Consider the following 21,173-nt stretch of genomic DNA (forward strand, 5'->3'; position numbering starts at 1 on the left):
ATTGATTTTCTCTAAAGGCCGCAGATCAGCAGCATTGGTCCTGGTTTTTTTTATCTATTAAAATAAATTACTGCAAAACTACACCGTATTAGAAATATAACAGATATAGAGAATTCTGCCTTATTGTCGAAAGTTATACGAGTTTTAGATCTTTTGTTTTTAGTTTTTGATATACGAAAGTTAAATAAAGATGAAAAAATAGCATATCATGTCATGAGAAACCAAATTATTATTCGTTTATTAACTGCTGTTAATAAAGTGTGCTACTAGAAATTTAACTTTTGAACTTGAACAGAAATATAAATAATCTTTATTCTAATAAACTCATTACAAGCACTTTTGAATAGTCATATTTTGATTCTACCACTCATTCGGAACGCAGATTCATCACAAGCAGAACGAGCAAGAAACTTGTGTGTTGCTCTTTTGAATGGTTGTTTTATTTTATATAAATAATTACAGTATAACAAGTAAGAGGCATGCGATAATCAACATAGAAATCGCTACTCACGCATTATTAGTGTAATCAGTTTTCATTAATGCAATTAAAATTATAGAGTTATATAATTTTAATTGCATGAATGAAAACTTTTATCCATTTTATCCATTTATACGTTATATCCATTTTAAAACCTGAAATGGGATTCTTATATTATAAATCTATTTAAATATTTATAGGTTGTTGTACAGGACTCCTTACATCCGGGCCGCTGGCTGGCACGACAATTCCTTATTTTTAAATATTTATATTTTATATTGGTTGCTATCGGTTTGTTATGCCTTCTATTATAAGTTCTATTGCTCTTGCTTTCTTATATAGTTTGTTACGACATATATTTTTGTAATATACTGTTATACATACATATTGCGCATTTAATTACCACCATCGTTGGCTGCACCGACCCTACCCCAGCGTCCTTCACACTCCCACACAGTTGTAATGAATAGTTTTATTTTAGGACTATTCAGTAGCATTGTAAGTTATTTATATAATTTGTCAAATGACATAGTATAATTATTTAATTAAAATGGTACAAATATGGAAAATAATCGATATATATAAATAAAATTGGAGTCTGTTTGTAATATTGAAATAACCGTATTTTACTACATGCATATGAATATAATTACGGTGCATATACCAAAAATACGCTTTTAAAAATTTTTGTTTGTCTGTCTGTTTGTTCTGGCTAATCTCTGAAATGGCTGGACCGGGTTTAACGGGTTTTTTGGCAGGTAGCTGATGTAGTAATAGGGAGTAACTTAGGCTACTTTTATTTTAGAAAAATAAAGTTTAATTCCACGCGGACAAAGATATAAAGAGATAAATGCAATTATGTACTATCATTATGTTTTAAAATCATAGTATTAAACAATATGTACAAGATATATGTGTAACATTGACTGTGAATACATCAAACGCTGGGTAATGAACAACATAATAATATTAGCACCTCTCGATACCTGAATATCTCAATCGAGCTGATTAATTAACTATAGAGCCGCATTAATTGCACTAAGTGTGTACATTTGACAGTGCTCTGATGAGTTAATATTTCATGCTTGTTAAATATCCCACTTTGAAAATTATCTCAATATTATAATTATTATCAATTTGTTAATTGTAATAATGTAAATATAGCTGTTTGGTTTTGTTCCGTTGCCTTCAGTTCATATTAAAAAAGTGAAATAACTTTGGCGCCAAAATACTAACAAAAAATTAAAAAGTAATATTGTATGGATAGAAATGTATTGTTAATATATTGTTATATTATTTAAATATAAAAATTGTAATTTGATGTACGTACAATTGTTTTGTATGTATAATAATGAACGAAGAAAATTAAAAACATTTTATAGCGATATAGGTCATGGTTTTTAAAGAAGATACTCTAATAAACAATGCTGAGACGTTGTAGTGTTTGAATTAATATTCACCGCTTGCCACAACACTAATGAATCGGTTATTTAATGCAATCAACTGTATTAATAACATATTTACGCGTTAACGGAATTTAATGATCAGTAAATTCTAGTAAAATGTAGTTTCCACTGCCAAATTTACCTTTAAATCCAAGTTAGGAAAACATATTTCCAACGACTAGTGTAATTAAAATTACAACATTAATTTAGTGTTAAATTATCTCCCGCTTTCACTGGAATATTCATTATTTTATATGTATATTAATGTGTGCCTAAATATATATATGTATTATAATATATCATTATTTAAGTATCTATATATATTTCATTTAATGAATTTTATTATAATTGTACCTCCTTCGTTTTAAATAATAAAAGGAAGTTATATTATGTAATTATTTACTGAAACTAGGGCGTCATAGTAATCTCTGTTTGCCTTATGGTCGAGTGAGAGAAAATGCCTTATAATAATAATAATAATAATAATCTCAGGACAATTCACACAGTGCCATCTAGTCCCAAGTTAAGCTAGCTAAAGCTTGTGTTATGGGTACTAGATAACTGATACAGATACATAGATAATTTTTTTTTTCGTAAATACATACATATTATATATAGAAAACACCCAGACCGATACAAACAATTATACTCACGAATACAAATGTGCCGTGCGAGGAATCGAACCCGCGACCATCGGACGTAAAGCGGTGTGCTAGACCGCTAGACCACCGAGGTCGTCAAACTTATGGTGTTAAGTCTGCCATATACACCTTTATATTTGTATTTGTGTGTTATAAATAAATTTATAAGAATTCAAATAAAAATTAGTATAACGAGTATGGAAAGTAAAAATAGCAATAGAAAGGTTACTTGTGTAATAAAATCTTTAAATAGAATACCTATGTGTATTATATTTACTTCAGTTTTCAGTTTATGCGCAAATGCACTTTAAACTGTTTACGCGTAAAATAGAAGAAAATTTGCGGTGTTGATAATAATGCATTCAAGTTACGAGATGCAGTCAGTTGACTAATTATATTTAACCTTCAATAGTTTTATTGCCGTATTTAGTTCAGGTCAATTCAATAGAATGATTATAAGAAGATTGCTAGACTACTTTGCAATCAGTTTTAATATAGAAATCATAAGTTTTTAAGCATTCGGTGCGAGACTTTTTAACAGTAGCCCTAGATAATGTAGACAATATCAAAAAACTTACAATACGCGAGATGTGTGAGAGAGTATTTACGGGAATTGTATACACTGTTTAATAGCATGCTGATCTAGAAGAAAGTAAGTACTTTACATTCTTTTACGGCATTATGAAATACTAGGGATTGCATAAAACCATGCTATCACCAATGATCGAATACCCAGCATTATAAAACAGTACACTCTACATCCTTAAGGTATAATTAATTGATACTCTGTAATTGGCCACAGTCGAACGGAAATTAATAGAATAGAATAGAATAGAAAATCATTTATTCAAATAAACCTAATTTAAGCACTTTTGAAGAGTTATAACATTTATTTTATCTATTGCTCGTTCGGAAAGCTGTCTCATCACAAGAAGAACGAGCAAGAAACTCGTGTGTTGCTCTTTTAAATAATCCTTGTAAGTTTACATTTAAAAGGCTCGGTTAAAAATCTAGCAGTGAATTTAAAGCACACAACTCTACCTCGAGGAAGGCGTCATAAACGCTATATGTACGGTTGCGCCTTTTACCACGTTACTTAGATGGGTATTTTGTGCAAGTAGCTACATTTTATATCCTGCTAAAGTGACTAAAAGTTGTCGTGTAGAGTGGGCACCAATATATCTCTGAGAGAAAATCTAATAACAAACTTTTCACACATTTTGTTGTGTCGATATTATACTTAGTAAATGTATGGAGGTGATTCGGAACTGTGCAGCATTTTCATCGGGTTTATCTGATGATGGAATCAAAGAATTGGTTATTGAGGAAGTTGGCAGGAGATGTGATTTGACTGTTGATTTTGAGGTATTTCCCTATAGATTCCTTGTTTTGTGTGTGTGACATTTCTTTTTTCACAACTTTTTACTCATATATTATTCCCGCTAATATTTTTAATTACCTTATCTATATACAGTTTTGACATTTGATAAGGTAATAATATACTTATTTTTAAATTCCTAGGTAATCATTATGGCTAAACCGTTTGTTATTTTGCTATACATCGTGATGAAATTAAGCAAGAATTTACAAGACTTTATTTATAGCTATCATATAGGAATAGCCCATATTAGTTTTCGTCATATATGATAAATAAATAAATAATCAGTTTTTTAGATTTATTTCAACAACCGATTGCTCTTATATCTTTTCAGCAAATAAATCCCTTATAATCTGAAAGTTGATAGAATTCCAGATTGTTTGCTCATCCCTTTAAGACACTAGTGATGAGTGGGTCTCGTACCCCTCCTACTACAATAAAATGTCTTATAATTTCTAAGAAAAGTTTGCCTAAACCTTTGGGTGTTCAAGTCACGCTTCAAGAAGTGGTTCGCCGCTTGGAAGTTTTTAGATACGTTTTTGTTAATTTATAGATCGAAGCCGTCTTCAGAAAGTAAGGAATCAATATGCAAAGTAGGTTGGTTAGCAATGTAATGTGGTGGTGTGGAGGTCGCGGGCCGTGCGTGTCGATGATCGATGGTATTGCGTGCGTCTTGGGCGCGTGGTAAGGTCGCGAGTACAGCCCTCGGCGACTTCGGTGCGGTGCGGCCCTCAGCAAGCAGCGATAGGGCGGCGTGACGTGGCTCGGCTTTGTCCCTTGCGCCCGTCGTCGCTGCCGCCTCCGCCTCCGCCTCCGTCGCCTCGCCTCTTCGCGCCGCCGCGCCTATGTCCCGACGCGCATGCCCCGCGCCAACTCCATGAACCCTCTCTCTACGTCACGATTTAAAATGATACGCCGTGCGAATCAGCGGACATTCGCTGCGTCGTCACGGTCAGGATACCTCTGATGCAACAGTCGCTTTAGGTGTTCGTGCGCCCACAGTTGTAGCCGTCATTCTCTGAGCAGAGCCAGTTAGTTGAGCACTCGAAAGGGAACGCGCGGCAGCGCCGGTATCGATCTGAGCGTTTCGTTGGTCCGTTCGTGCACGACGTTCTCTCGGGATATTCGTCCATAGGTCGCCGTCGGCGCCGGCCTTGCTGCTCTGTTTACGCGCCGTGTATACCTATTTCGTCCGCGCGATCATGCACGCCGAGGCTCATTGATATCGCTGCACACGCATCTGCATCCTACACCTGAGAGCCGAGCAGGCTCATCACTCTTATTTGATCGATCTCGTGCAGCGAAACTTAGGTAAGTTCACTTTAAAAAATATAATTGTTGCACCTTATTATTTTTATTATTTTCAATAATTTTGCCATTCGTTATAAGCTGTTCGGAGCGAATGGCTGATGCTGTATGAAGTATTATTTTGTATTTCTACTATACGCCATTGTTACCTTGCTTACTTATTGTGATTATACTTATCTTCTCCCGATCTATATTTGTGTGAGTAAAGTGTATTCAAATATTTCTATTGAGTGTGAGCTAGCCATCTGGTTTATATTTCTAAAGTTAGATTGTAAAATCGTAAACCACAAGGAATCATCGGTATAGGTATTTGTGGAGCCGTTTCTTCGACGCTATCTACTCTCATTTCAAGACAATTTCATAATATATTGAAGTTTATATTAGGTATAGGTGCGTTAGTAAATTTATATATGCTATGCGTATTTTACAAACGCAAAAATAAGTCAGGCGAATAAGAGGCGAAAGAAAGAAATTATATAGGCGACGTTTTTTTTACACGTGATGTATTAATTTTTTTTTACTGCGCATGTCTTGAGCTTTGGTTTATTTGTCGTATAGCTGTACAATGGGATTTCCAAATATCGGTAACTGTTGATTCCGTGGCCATTGACACGAGCTGTAATAATGGACTGAAATGGCTATAGTGCCGATGCATAATACTAATCTAGAAGTTCTCTATCTCGTGACGAAGATATTATTGAACAATCGTTTTAATGGTATTCACTTAGAATGTTATTTAAAAGAAATGCGTGCATAGTAGCGAAAACTAAAAATATTTCCATTTATCTATAACTTATAGGTAATATTTAAGATTTATACCATTCATTACACATAATCGTCAGAGTTAAAAGACCGCGAGTTCATCCGTGTGACCATAATTTACAAATGCAATTACAATGTTGGAGAACATTTAGTTCTCCAACTTCTCAATCACGAATGCTGCGTGTATGTACAATTTTGTAATGATTGATTAAGCCGTTAAGGTGTGAATGCGTAAATAACAAACAGACTAATATACGCGTTGATAAATATTTACATTTAATAATAATAGTTACGATTCCGAAAAATCCCAACTTTCATTATTCGTCATACAAAGAGTTTCAATTTAAAGTATTCGATAAAAAACAATGTTATATAGAATAGTTACATTTTAGTAATAGATAAATCTAATAGAAGGTTTGTTTTCTTGATCTGCCTACTTTCACAAGATCCGGCGGAACGGCTATGTTTCTTGGCAATATAATCTCTTTTCACATTTAGTTTATTTATTCTGTACATGAAGAAAAACGTAAATCACTCAGTCTCTTAATACATATTCGAACGAAAACAAATATAATGACGTCAAAAACAGGAAAATGAAATCCTTTCCGTTTCTCATACCGTTTGATTTAAGGGTCTTTATACCCCTTCAACCCTTCTACTAACGATCTCAAAAATCGACATAATGTATCTCATAAGATTAGTACAAGTAAATTGTATCGCCTAAATATATAAATCTTTTTTTCTTTTTTACACAAAAACAATCATTGTAATCCAACGCGGTACATCGAGGCAGCGTACTCAAGATACTGGCAGCGTTGCCTCTTTGAATGGCCATACTACTGGAGTAATGGGTGCTGGTAGCTACTTTGCCCACAGTTTGCCTGTGGGCAAAGTAGCTATCAGCTCTCAGGTAAAGTAACGTCGATAAGCCGCGCTGAAATATATGTATATATAAATTTTTATTTCGCCGATATGAGTACGTAACATTGATTCGCCATGAAATTAGGCGTTACGCGTGTGTTGAAGTTATTAGGAATGAATGACTATTAATGTTCTTCTCAGAATTCTCGATACTAATACTACAATAGTATTGTAAGAGTCGATCAAGTGCTTGTTACGCAGCATGTAACAAAGTACTCGAATTCCGTGGGTGTGTAGAGTATTCAACATTTCTGAATGAATCCAAAGTAACCTTTACACAATATTTAATTGTTTGTAATCTGTTAAAAATTCCATTCATTCTATTCTAAGCAATTTTGTAAGAATTACGCGTAATATAAAGAATTAATATAATATAGTAATAGTTTGGAAATTTTTGGGATTTTCAATTTTAGTTGTTGGGCTACAGAATCTTAAAGTAATAGAATGGCTCCTAAACAGCTCCTACCAGTAAACCCAAAATTTTTTGGGTTTACTGGTAGGAGCTGCAAATTTAGTGTAGTACCCTATTTTTTTTTATTATTATAACGTAGAAATAAGTACAGCGCGTAGAAATATTTATTTTATTAAAGTCGCTTTGAGTCGCAAATATCACTGTATTGTTTTGATTTATTGTCCTTTCTGTTACTTGAATTATATATGTGGCTTCGTTTATTTGTATAACTTTCTGTTTATATATGCATATGCCATTGAATGTTATCAGCTTATTGTACATATAAGTATTCAAACAGATACAATTTGATATCAGTGTTGTAACGCAAACAGTTTACAATTTGAAGTTATATGAAATGCATATTTAAACTAATAAATATGAATGTTTGTGACATTTGTATACTCTAGTAGTAGGTTGTATAAATAAAAGGAATGTCGTCTCTACAGCCAATATAAATACAAAATACTCCTCGGCCCGGCATCAAAATTTAAAATTCTAAATTCTAAATATCTTTATTCATATAGCTCTATTACAGACTCTTATGATATGTCAAATCTACCGTCAGTTCGGAATGATTTCGGGATGAGAAGAACTGACAAGAAACTCAGCTCGTATTTATTTTCTATTTTTGTACATATTTACAATAATACAGATTCATTTAAATTCAAATTTGGGAGCATAGAGTGACCACCAGCATATGCTATTGAAAAAAAATTAAAAATCTAATCAGTGTACGCAACCTGAACATACCAGTCCCCACAAGCAGCACCCGTTCCCGAGTATGACGGATGAGAGAGTTTCGCACGGGTGTTTTTATTGACAGATTAATTAATGACACGAGTATGTATTAATTTGTTCTATAACGCAAGAAATGTACTAAGTCAAAATCTGGCGTTCTGTTAACTCCAAAAAATATATCTTATATATAAAATTCTCGTGTCACAGTTTTCGTTCCCATACTCCTCCGAAACGGCTTGACCGATTCTCATGAAATTTTGTGAGCGTATTGAGTAGGTCTGAGAATCGGCCAACATCTATTTTTCATCCCCCTAAATATTAGGGGTAGTCAAACCCTAAATTTTTTTTTTAATTTTTTAGACAAAATTTTTATTTATATTTTTTTTATAATACAACATACAATCCTAAATTTTCACCCTTCTATCATCAACCCCTATATTTTTATAGCGTTATTAATTTATATGGCAAAACAACGTTGCCGGGACAGCTAGTTTTTTATAATACTGCTAGCCATAGGTCGTAGTTGAACATTGAAGCTTCACCGGACAAAATGGAGTCGACTGTAGAAGAGACCACAAAATAGTTTTATTCTATGAGTACAGGATTTCTCCCAGTTGGAGTTTCAATTTTAATAAACAACGAAACACTAACTTTTTTCTGTGAAGCATTAAAACATTTAATTCGTCTAACTTTACAAATTACGAACTTCGCATATAAACTTTATCCCCTGTTTCAACCTCTTAAGGACAGATTTTATAAAAATTTTAGATACAAACTTATTTATTTCTAAACTGAAGTTTGTATACCAACGTATTAGCAAGTAAATTAAAACGTTGAAATTGAAGGCTTTCATATTACTCCTAATAACCTCTTTTATCACTTTATGGCTGGAATACGCGGAAATAAATCTTTAGATTTTATATTATACTAGCTACACGCCCCGTCTTCGCCCGGGTATACATGTATTATATATATAAACCTTCCTCTAGAATCACTCTATCTATTTAAAAAAAATACTTAAAAATCCATTGCGTAGTTTTAAAGAATTAAGCATACATAGGGACAGACAGCGGCACTGATATTTTTTTTTAGATTAACCAAATTTGAAGTATTTAACTCAAGCAAGTAAAACGTTTTTGTTTTTATTTCATACTATTGTGTTAACACTTTTTCACTTGCAGGGTGTTGTATTTCCAAATAACGATATCCTTATATAAATATATAAGATTTTATTAAAGATTTTTAGCATAAATATTTATTTATGCTAAAAATCTTTAATATTAATTTTCTTTCTTATTTCAACAATTATGGATTCCCCATAAAACAATCAACACCTATTTCTGTATAGGTACACCACATTTCGATACTGTAAAATTGACGGATCTCTATACAATTTTAACTTCTTAATAATATTATAATCTCAGCACAATTCACACAGCGCCATCTAGACTCAAGTTAAGCTAGCTGAAGCTTATGTTGTGGGTACTATATTATGTTATATAATACATTTTTTTTTTTTATTAAATACATATTATATATAGAAAACATCGAGACCGATACAAACAATCGTACTCATGAATACAAATGTTTGTGCCGTGCGAGGAATCGAACCCGCGACCATCGGTCGTAAAGCGGTGTGCTAGACCACCGAGGTCGTCGTTAACTTAATATTTCCAAAAATCCTCTCTTAGGGAGTGTGAAAACATAAAGTGTCCGTTCCATTATCACATCCTGGTTAACAGTTGTCAATCAAGTATTCAACGAGACAATTCAGTTGAAGTCCTCACTCGATTGAGTTTCAATTATATAATTCCAAGTCCGCCATTATACTGATTGTTGAACCATAACGAGGTATTATCGACCATAAATATGCATCCATAATTACAGTTCTGTCGCATGCCAGCTATTGAAAAATTGACTGCATATGCAACAGAAGGGCGGAGCAAAGACATGCTATTATGTAATTGTCAAGTTGATATTTATAGCCGGTACGCGATGTGTGTTTTATAAAGAATTTTAACATTTTATATGTTAGATTGCTAGCAATTATTGAAGCTATATTACTGTAAAGTTTCATCAAAATCCGTTTAGTAATTTTTGCGTGGAATAGTAACAAACATCTATACTTTCAAACTTTCGATTTTATAATATAAACTACTTACTCGTCCCGGCTTCGCACGGGTGTACATGTATTATATATATATAATACATGTAAACCTATTATCTATTTTCGCTTGAATATAACTCACGGTTTCATTAGTTTGAAATTTATAGTGTTATCTTGATGTATAAGTTATATTACTGTAAAGTACCATCAAAATCAGTTTAGTAATTTTTGCGTGGAATAGTAACAAACATCTATACATTCAAACTTTCGAATTCATAATATAAACTACTTACTCGTCCCGGCTTCGCACGGGTGTACATGTAATATATATATAATACATGTAAGCGTATTATCTATTTTCAGTTGAATATAACTCACGGTTTCACTAGCATGAAATTTATAGTGTTATCCTGATGTATAAGCTATATTACTGTAAAGTACCATCAAAATCAGTTTAGTAATTTTTGCGTGAAAGAGCAACAAACGTCCATGCTCACTAACCTTCCCGTTTAGGTTATATATAAAATTCTCGTGTCACAGTTTTCGTTCCCATACTCCTCTGAAACGGCTTGACCGATTCTCATGAAATTTCGTGAGCGTATTGAGTAGGTCTGAGAATCCGCCAACATGTATTTTTCATCCCCCTAAATGTTAGGGGTAGTTCACCCCTAATTTTTTTTTTCTAATTTAAGGCAAAACAACGTTTGCCAGGACAGCTTGTAATATTATAAAAATAAGATTTTGACGTCTAAGATTTTTTCAGTATTCAGTTTAGTATTTCAACTTCATATTACATTTTCTTTTGAAAGTTAAAAAGTATTTAAATAAACTTCTCCGTTTCTTGTAATTTATTTATTTGTAAAATCCGGTGACACTTGATGGTGCCTCAGTCCGATATTCATTTATTAATTTCCAGTAGACGCGGCAAGTCTCAGATAAAAATATCTTTCTAAGATTATTATTATTAATTTTGACTTTAACTTTTTACTTTTAGTTTAAGTAAACAATAATAATAATAATCTCAGGACAATTCACAATATAACGAACAATCATACTCATGGATACAAATGTTTGAGCCGTGCGAGGAATCGAACCCGCGACCATCGGAAGTAAGGCGGTGTGGTAAACAACTAGACCACCGAGGCCGTCAATACATGGACTTGTTTTCGATTTTTGTTAGCATTTACATAAACATGTCATTTGAACATTTCATATAGATATTATAAAGAATACTAGCTGTCCCGGCAAACGTTGTTTTGCCATTAAATTTAATAACGCTATAAAAAAATAGAGGTTGATGCTAGAAGGGTGAAAACTTAGGGTTGTATGTATTTTTAAACTCCTAAATAATAATAAAATGAAAATAAAATATCATGACACAAAAATAAAAAATATGGACATCCCTTACCACTTAGGGGCATCAAAAATAGATAGGAGCCGATTCTCAGACCTGAATATGCATATAAAATTTCATATAAATCGATAAAGCCGTTTGGGAGGAGTATCGTAACTAACATTGTGACACGAGAATTTTATATATAGGACTACTGTAATAAATGTGAAAGAGGACAATAGAAATTTAATAATATTAAAACGTATAATTAGTAAATAATACATACAATTGTAGATTTAAAAAGTTCAAAATTCTCAGGACCGGACTATAGTATTAAGAACTACATTATTGAAGTTTTATGTTTCATATACTATAGAAAAAAAAAACTGGTAATTTACTGAAGTAGATTCAATTGATATGAAATCATGAGTTTGGTTTTTATAATTTTTTTTTATATCAACATTTTTATAATATAAAACAATTTTAAGAATTAGCTTTTATTAATATTAAACTATATATTTTTTCAATTAACAACATAATATCTTATTTTTCCGTGTATCTTTAAGCCATAAAAGCTCTACCCACGATGTTGGTAAGGTCAAATGCCAAAAGACAACTAGAGTTAATTATTTCTTTTATATGGTCTCCCGGACGCACGCTTCTCGTTTTGTTACTTCGATCTGTCACTACAATATCATACCTTGCATCTTATACAGTACTAGACACTCGTCCCGGCTTCGCACGAGTGTACATGTATTATTTATATAAATCTTCCTCTAGAATCACTCTATCTATTAAAAAATCCGTTGCGTAGTTTAAAGATTTAAGCATACATAGGGACAGACAGCGACAGTGACTTTGGTTGTATGTAACAAAGTATATGTAATGATGATGAAAAAGCTATAAATAGCGTAGTTTTGATTATATTTCTATTTAATAACTGATTTTAGTGACACTTTTTAGTGCTATCTCCATACAACAAGAAAAATCATATTAGCTACGTGTTTTTATAGTTACGTTAAATTATTGTGTTGTATAATCCAAGGAAACTTATTTTAATACTATCTGTAATGATTCGGTGGACTGTATGGGTGTCTAAATGATGAAAATTGTATAGTTTGCAATAATATAATATATTAATATGTGCAATTGCGAACTATACGAAAGACAATAAGAGATTGATACAATAAATTGAAGTATATCAAATAACATGACATATAAAAAAGAACTCTTCAAAAATATAAATTTAAAAATATTAAAAGAGTTCGGCGGTCGGTCGCCAACACTATAGTTAAATACTAGTAACGTTATTATTATCTATATTAGGATTAGTGATAAAGTATGATGCCTGATATAACTTTTTCAATTCTCTTTGATCCTGCTTCCCCGGAATATTTGAAATGCAAATTTCAATATCTCCGGGACTCTCATGACCGCCAACTACGTTCTAAAGACTTTTTTACTTCAAACTCCTCTTCATAAAACTAATTTTGTATCTTACTCTTTTGGTCTACAATCTTCACGGCTCTGGAACTCACTCCCTGAACGCATTCAAACTATCTCCAATAAGTATACTTTTAAAAAAAATGTTCATGCTCATCTTCTAAGTTTATTGTCATAGAACAAGTAGTGTATATCATGTTGAATGTATGTATATATGTATTGTGTATTGTATGTATGTTATAATATTCGTGTGTATTCTATTCTTGTTTAGTATTAGTTTAGTCTAATATTTGTATATATGTTATTTATGTAATTAATGTTTAGCCACCATCAAGTATTTCTGCACTTCCTGAAGGTTGACTGGTATAGAATGCCTATAGCATTAAGTCCGCCTTTTGTACCATAATTGATTGGTCAATAATGTTTTAAATAAATAAATATATATATATATAAATAAATAACTTATACTTGGACTAATGAGGACTAATAATTACGTAGTCGCAGAGGGACTATCATACGGATTTTGGCAAGTTACCGCAACACATAAATTTATTACTTACTTATATCTTCTTGTACTGTACTGATATTATAAATATCAAAACGGTTTTTGTGTTTGTTTGTAATAAACAAAAAAATACTTGATTTTATTTGAGCCAGTAAATAGAGTAATGGTTTACGGGATGCAGCTAGTACTTCATAGTGTCAAACGCATAATTTTAATAGAGGTTTCACTCGCGTTAAATTTCAATGAAAAATATATCCTATATATTATTCTGATGCATAAGCTATATTACTGTAAAGTTTCATCAAAATCCGTTCAGCAGTTTTTGCGTGAAACAGTAACAAACATCTATACTTCCAAACTATCGCGTTTACAATATTATTAACTATCTACTCGGCCCGGCATCGCACGGGTGTACATGTATTATACATATAAACCTTCCTCTTGAATCACTCTATCTATTAAAAAAAACCGCTTCAAAATCCGTTGCGTAGTTTTAAAGATTTAAGTTTACAGACAGCGACAGCGACTTTGTATTATACTCACAGCGACCTCGGTGGTCTAGCGGTTTAGCATACCGCTTTACATCCGATGTTCGCGGGTTCGATTCCTCGCACGGCACAAACATTTGTATTCATGGTCTGGGTGTTTTATATGGGATGTATAATATGTATGTATTAACGAAAAAAAAAACATTCAGACCAAAATTAAGCTTTAGATAGCTTGATTTGGGTCTAGACGGCGCTGTGTGAATTGTCCTGAGATTATTATTTTTTTTTTCTCAGCTTTTGCTGGTTTTCTCCACACTTACGGGCCGAAACCAAGTAAGTGCAGTGTGTGTATGTCTGTGTGTATGTGTGAGTGTGTGTGTCTGATGGACTGGTGTTATATCCTTTTCATCTATTTCGAGTAATTTTCGGACAGTATTACAGTAATTATATTATTATACTATGTAATAATGATGATGATAAGAATAGAATTCCATGAGAATACACATACTTATAGGCTGCACTTGTTGTGCTTCTTAACGAAGTACCATTGATTTTTTTATGTGAAATACGGTCGATACCCTACATAGCAGTTAGCATAAATACTTAAGTAGTACTATCAGTCACTGCTCTATTTTGTCCATAATAAATGTGTATGCACTCCTTGTTTCTAGTCTTTCGCTCCAATACAACCGCATACTGTTTACTACTATTGTTTATTTACACAACCGTTGAGTGAACAGTTTCAGTTCATATTGTCGAAGTATGTATGAAATCATTATAATTATCATCGTTACATAGTATAAAACAGTCGCTGTCGTTGTCTGTCCCTATGTATGCTTAAATCTTTAAAACTACGCAACGGATTTTGAAGCGATTTTTTTTAATAGATAGAGAGATTCTAGAGCAAGGTATATATATATAATTCATGTAGACCCGTGCGAAGCCAGGGCGAGCAACTAGTCATTATTATTGTATAGTATAAAACAAAATCGCTGTCGTTGTCTATGTATGCTTAAATCTTTAAAACTACGCAACGGAATTTGAAGCGATTTTTTTAATATTCAAGAAGAAGGTTTATATATATAATACTAGTACACCCATGCGTATCCGGGGCGAATAGCTAGTAAATATATAAATAGAGTAATATAATGCAATAAGATTATTTCTTAATTTCATCGCCTAAATTACGAAGAGTTGGTCATACAACTTTCCACTTACTCTAAGTCTCTCAACTTAATGTTTCTTTTATTTTTCTCTAAATAATATAACTTTGGTATGTTTATCTAATATATAAAATTACTTACTAGAATTTTATTTCATCTATTTGTATGTGTAGTATATGGTAAAGATATACTGTATCTTACATCTCTGTCGTTAATTTGGATAATGTAAGACGACGAATAATGTGCTACGTAAAACTATCTTTCACACCAAAATGTGGATCTCTCCAGTTAGTTGGAAGAACTTTTCTTTTTATATCCAATTTACGAATTTTCTCTCGTGTTTTAATTCCAAATCATATTCTTGACAGCTCCTTAAGATTGACATCTATTATATTAAAATATAGTAGATCATGTTATTTAACACATTAGTATCAAATTTCAAGAAGAACAAAACATACTGAAATATTAGACGACCTCGGTGGTCTAATAGTCTAGCACATCGCTTTACGTCTGATGGTCGCGGGTTCGATTCCTCGGACGTAAACATTTGTATTCATAAATATGATTGTTTGTATCGGTCTGGGTGTTTTCTATGTACAATATGTATGTATTTACGAAAAAAAATATCTCTATACTTGTATCAGTTATCTAGTACCCGTAACACAAGCTTTTGAGCTTTAGACTAGATGGCGCTGTGTGAATTGTCCTGAGATTATTATTATTATTTATATATATCAAAATTAATCTTAAAAATTATTTATTTAAAAAATGCGTTTACTCCGTTGACGAATTTTTTTATGATCGACCGTTACTGTTACAATTCGGAGATTATTATTGGTAATATCGTTATTGATATTACTATGATTGATTATTGTTATTGGTATTATTATTATTATTATATATATATATATATATATTTATTATATCTCCTTTTTTACGGGGGTAATATATTCAAACACGCGGGCCTTAGCCAAGCATGGATGAGTTATGTGATGAAGATATAAATTTTCTGACTATTCTGCATTATTATTATTATTATTATTATTATTTTTAATAATAATAAACTTTATTGGTCAACAAAACATTTTTACATTTAATACACATTACAATAAATTTGAACATTGTTATTTCAGATATAGATTATTTAAATTTATGAATAAATAAATAAATGGTAACATTTTTTGTCGAAGGAAATTTACTTGGCTACCCCATTACAAATAGTTATACGTTGGTTGTTCCCTGGGGTGATGTGGGGGTGAGATATGTAATAGAGGCAGCCCGGAAAATGGCGTCTGTACGATTATAGGTGTGCGTCACGTTACAACATACTCCTCTGAGCCAGATGACTGCTTCAGGGAGCCACTTGGTTAAGTGTTGCAACTATTATTGATTATTATAGCATAGATATTGTATACGTTGATATAATATTAAATTAGTTAGGTAGTTTCATTTTATTTGTGTATAGGTAAGACGAAGGAGAGTATGTATACGCAGATAATATATTCAGAAATACTATTGACAACAGAATGAAGCATCAGATAAGAATTTATATATATATATAAATATGTATAAAATTTGAGTGTCTGTTTGTAATATTGAAATAACCCTTTTTTACTTCATGCATATATGAATATAAATACGGTACATACACCAAAATAACTATTTTTACAATTTTTGTCTGTCTGTCCATCTGTCTGTTTGTTCCGGATGATCTCGGAAATGTCTGGACCGATTTTTGACGGGACTTTTTTTGGCAGGTAGCTGATGTAATAAGGAGTAACTTAGACTAATTTTATTTAAAAAGAATTAAATTAAATTCCACACGGACGCAGTCGCGGGTACAGCTAGTGTACAATAATATTTAAATACAAATTTAGAATATATACATTTGTAATTAGCCAGTTACAACAGTTAAAGTTAAGTAATCCATAGATGGTTGACCATGGTTGGTTGTTCCACTTCCACTTCCAGGAGCTTACAAAATTCCCTTTAAATGTTGATACCAGATTTTTATTGGTATTACAATAAAGAAACTGTAGTCTTTCCTTGTAATGTAACAAACACCAGCTTTTCTCTTATTACCTCATCACTAATTACTGAACAGACTTTGTAAACATTGATCTACATTTGATCAGATCAGCCGAATGTGTTATCTCACAGTGTGAAGTTGTGTTCAACACAAAATAGATACAGATCTAGTAATCCATTAGGTAATTCTAATGGATGGATACAGACGAAGTCACATGCACCGGTGCTTAATTAAGTTGAACTTGAAATATGTTTTTTTCTGATATAAACCTATTACGACGATCTCGGTGGTTGAGCGGTTGGCACACAGTTTTTCTTCCAATGGTCGGTTCGATTCATGGCATGGATAAACATTTGTATTCATGAGCATGATTGTTTACATCGGTCTGGGTATTTTCTATTGTTTTTACAAAAAAAAAATATCTAGGTATGTTATTACATCAGCTACCTGCCAATGAAAGTCCCGTCAAAATCGGTCCAGCCATTTCAGAGATTAGCCGGAACAGACTGACAAAAATGGTAAAAAATGTTATTTTGGTGTATGTACCGTATTTATATTCATATGTATATAGTAAAAAACGGTTATTTCAATATTACGAACAGACACTCCAATTTTATTTATGTGTATAAATTAGTGATGTAACAAATAAAAAAATGCACTAGTATATTATAGAGTCTGTAGTATATGATACACTATTGTACGTTATTGTTAGCAGTTATATCTCATGAAATGAAAGTTAAGTGCAGGCAACATGCTTGATTGCAATTAGTTACAAGTACTTGTAGATAACTTTGCATACACTCTATATATAATACTTAAAACAGATGAGTTAAGAACTAATTCAGTCTTAATGAATAATACGTTTATGAAAATAATGAGTTCAATATCTATCAACTTTATTATCGACATGCCGATATATATTTAACGTTAACTAAATACGAAAAGACACTGCGAAAAGTTTTAACAAACGCTCGTGTTAGGGCAAATAACTTTTAATAGGTGCGTAAATAGAAGTGTGTACTTAAACTGGCAAAGTATAAAAGAATGTTAAACGGCACATCCGAGAAACAAGCAGACATGGAACGTAGACGTTAAGAAGAAAAAAATCATATCTTATTTGACAATAAGATATGATTTTTTTCTTCTTAACTAATCTTTTTGTTATATCCGCCAGTATTTGTAAAGCAGCATATGAGAAAGCATGTTTATTGATTGTTTTCTTTTCTTCATTACTTTAAATATAACTAGCTCTGTCAAACGTTGTTTTGCTATATAAATTAATAACGCTATAAAAATAGGGGTTGGTGGCCGAAGGGTGAAAATTTACAAAAAAAATTGTTATTAGATGTGCCACCCTTAACAGGGGTTTAATAATTTGATATACTGAACATACATATAAAATTTCATCAAAATCGGTCAAGCCGTTTCAGAGGAGTATAAAAACGAAAACTGTGACAAGAGAATTTTATATATTAGTTATGTAAAATAGGTTTATTAAACATACGAACTGTCTCCCAGTTCGTATGTTTAATTTTGTATAGTACTATAATCTAGCTTTGTTTATTTATAGATTTTGAAATTAGCGTTGTAAAAAATTCTCTGCGTGAGTTATTGTCAGTAACAGAGCATATATATTATTTAATTGAATTGCTGTCTAGGTTCTATGTAAGAATTACGTACCAGTCATGTTTTATTGGTTGCCATTTTCTCGCCATTTTGTCCATAAAATGGATCAGGTGCTGACGTTAATTCCGCCCAAGTCTCACATGTTTCTATTGGCCTCCTTCATATTAGAGCTACAATTTAGTTTGATAGAAATAGAATATCGTGAATTTCTAGGTAAAAGAAAACAATTTTCGGTGTCTACGTACCTAGGGAGTTTTAAATTTTCAATCAATTTCAAGAAAATAATGAATAAATAACCATGGACAATTAACAGCGCCATCTAGTCCCATGGTAAGCAAAGCTTGTGTCATGGATAATAAACCACTCATAGAAATATATATTTCAGATTTTTTTTTTTAAATACATTATATACATAGAAAACACTTAGACCGATACAAACAATACACATGAATATAAATGTTTGCGCCGTGCGAGGAATCGAACCCGCGATCATCGGAAGCAAACTACTAGACCAAGGCCGTTAAGAAAATGTACTATATAGTAAAATAGTGCGAACATGAAAATTCTGTGTCGCTTATAGAAATAGAAATAGAAATAATCTTTATTTAAATAAACTCATTACAAGCACTTTTGAATAGTCATATTTTGATTCTACCACTCATTCGGAATGCAGATTCATCACAAGAAGAATGAGCAGGAAACTTGTGTGTTGCTCTTTTTAATAGATGTTTTTTGTATAAATAATTACTGTAATTATATCAAATAAGAAGCATGCGATAATCAACATAGAAATCGCTACGCACTCATTATTAGTGTAATCAGATAATATTGTTAGTGCTATAGATGTAAAGTTTTTCTATAACAACATTATTATCGTTAACGAATTCTTCAATTTTATAGTAAGCTTTTTTGCAAAGGAATTAAGTACAAGTTAAATATAACTATCCATTTATGCAACTTTACATGTGTTAGCACAAAGTTAAAAGTATCAATTTGTTAGACTGCTAGTAGTGAACGGCCAATTTATCTGTGAACTGTAGGGTGCCGCTACGGGCAATGTGCAATTACTATTTTATGCACAAGACTGAACGTGAGTGTAATAAAATATGCAATTTGCATGTAATGTTATGCAGTTATATGGGAATGTAAATCGTGTGAAATATGAGTGTTATAATTATACCTAAAAGAAGTTTAATAATCGAGCTTTATAAAAACACTAGACGAAAACCCGGCATCGCTCGGGTGAAATGTGTTATTTTTTTGTAAAACATTAAGTTGGGCTTAAAAGAACTTGTATCCAGAGCCGTAAAATAAATTAATAAAAAAAATTGCCATATTTGTCCCGCAATCGGCCAATTCAGGTTTAAAGAAAAAATACATACTCTTTTCTCATAAAAAAGTGTCAAAAACAATATTTTCGCGAAACGTCAACGACCGAAGAAAATGCTAGTGAAATGAAAAGATGGCGACTGCGGTTTGTTTGTCAGTGTCATTAGAATTTAACGAAATACTCCATAATCCGACTTTTGCGGATGTATATTGTCGACTCGAAATCAATATTTTTTTATGTTTTGTTATTCACATAAGGTTTCTTATACTAATAAAGTTTCTAATACTTCTAAATCCCAAGTTAACCACGAGTACATATATTTTCTTTACAATTCGGATATAAATACATTACACATACATATATAGACATTCAAACGTATCCGTTGAATGTCACTCGAAAAAACATATCCGCCAAGTTGATTGGATCGATGTAATTTTTAACTTGATCTTGTAAATTTACCGCCCCAATAGGGATTCCGTTTCTATTAATATTAATATAAAACGGTCTACAATATCGAGTTTATGGAGTAAGCGGTGTATTTAGTTAGTAACTTTTTATCACAATTTTATACCAATTACCCTGTTTATGTAACAGTCAAAAAGTTCCCAAAGCACAAAATTAATGACAGCTGCGTCTATACAATTTGTTAGTACGTATTTTGAACGAAATTACTGTCGTAGCTTCGACCGAAATGGATTTTGCTCGGCTTTGTTTGATTTGAATGAGGCTGATAAGTCCGACGGAAACCTTAATTAAGAACAGATGTTCGGCGGCAAACAAGTATACGGCCAATCTGCTGGTAAACGGTTACCGTAGCCTATGGACGCCTGGAATTCCAGAAGTGTCACGTGCGCGTTGCAGACCCTTAAGAAAACTTAATGTACCGTTCTTGAAAAATCCCGTGAAAAAAAGTCTCGTGAGAAAACCTCGGCAGGTAGTTCATTCCACAATCTAAGTGTACGCGGGAGGAAGCTCCTCTAAAACCGCACGGTCCGAGGCCACTTAGGTTCCAGCGTGTGGGGATGAA

General features: G+C 32.3%; 2 protein-coding genes across 6 annotated transcripts in view; both read left to right on the forward strand.

Moving 5' to 3' along the window:
* Window positions 1-21,173, forward strand: part of LOC131853084 (neurocalcin homolog) — a 169,757-nt gene that overhangs the window by 93,285 nt on the left and 55,299 nt on the right. The window lies entirely within an intron of this gene.
* Window positions 1-21,173, forward strand: part of LOC131853085 (neuronal calcium sensor 2) — a 155,073-nt gene that overhangs the window by 93,122 nt on the left and 40,778 nt on the right. Inside the window, exons 1-2 of one of the 4 annotated variants that reach the window (XM_059203898.1) lie at window positions 4,813-5,253; window positions 14,293-14,331. The exons of 1 other annotated variant lie outside the window; for it this stretch is intronic. The gene's annotated coding sequence lies outside the window, so the exon portion shown is untranslated. Of the gene's footprint in view, window positions 1-4,812; window positions 5,254-14,292; window positions 14,332-21,173 lie in introns of those variants that run through there. 2 more of the 4 variants (XM_059203900.1, XM_059203899.1) reach the window with 2 other exon arrangements.

This window comes from Achroia grisella, unplaced genomic scaffold (genome assembly GCF_030625045.1).
Source record: "Achroia grisella isolate CSIRO2021 unplaced genomic scaffold, CSIRO_AGI_Agris_v1 utg874, whole genome shotgun sequence".
NCBI classification, from domain to species: domain Eukaryota; kingdom Metazoa; phylum Arthropoda; class Insecta; order Lepidoptera; family Pyralidae; genus Achroia; species Achroia grisella.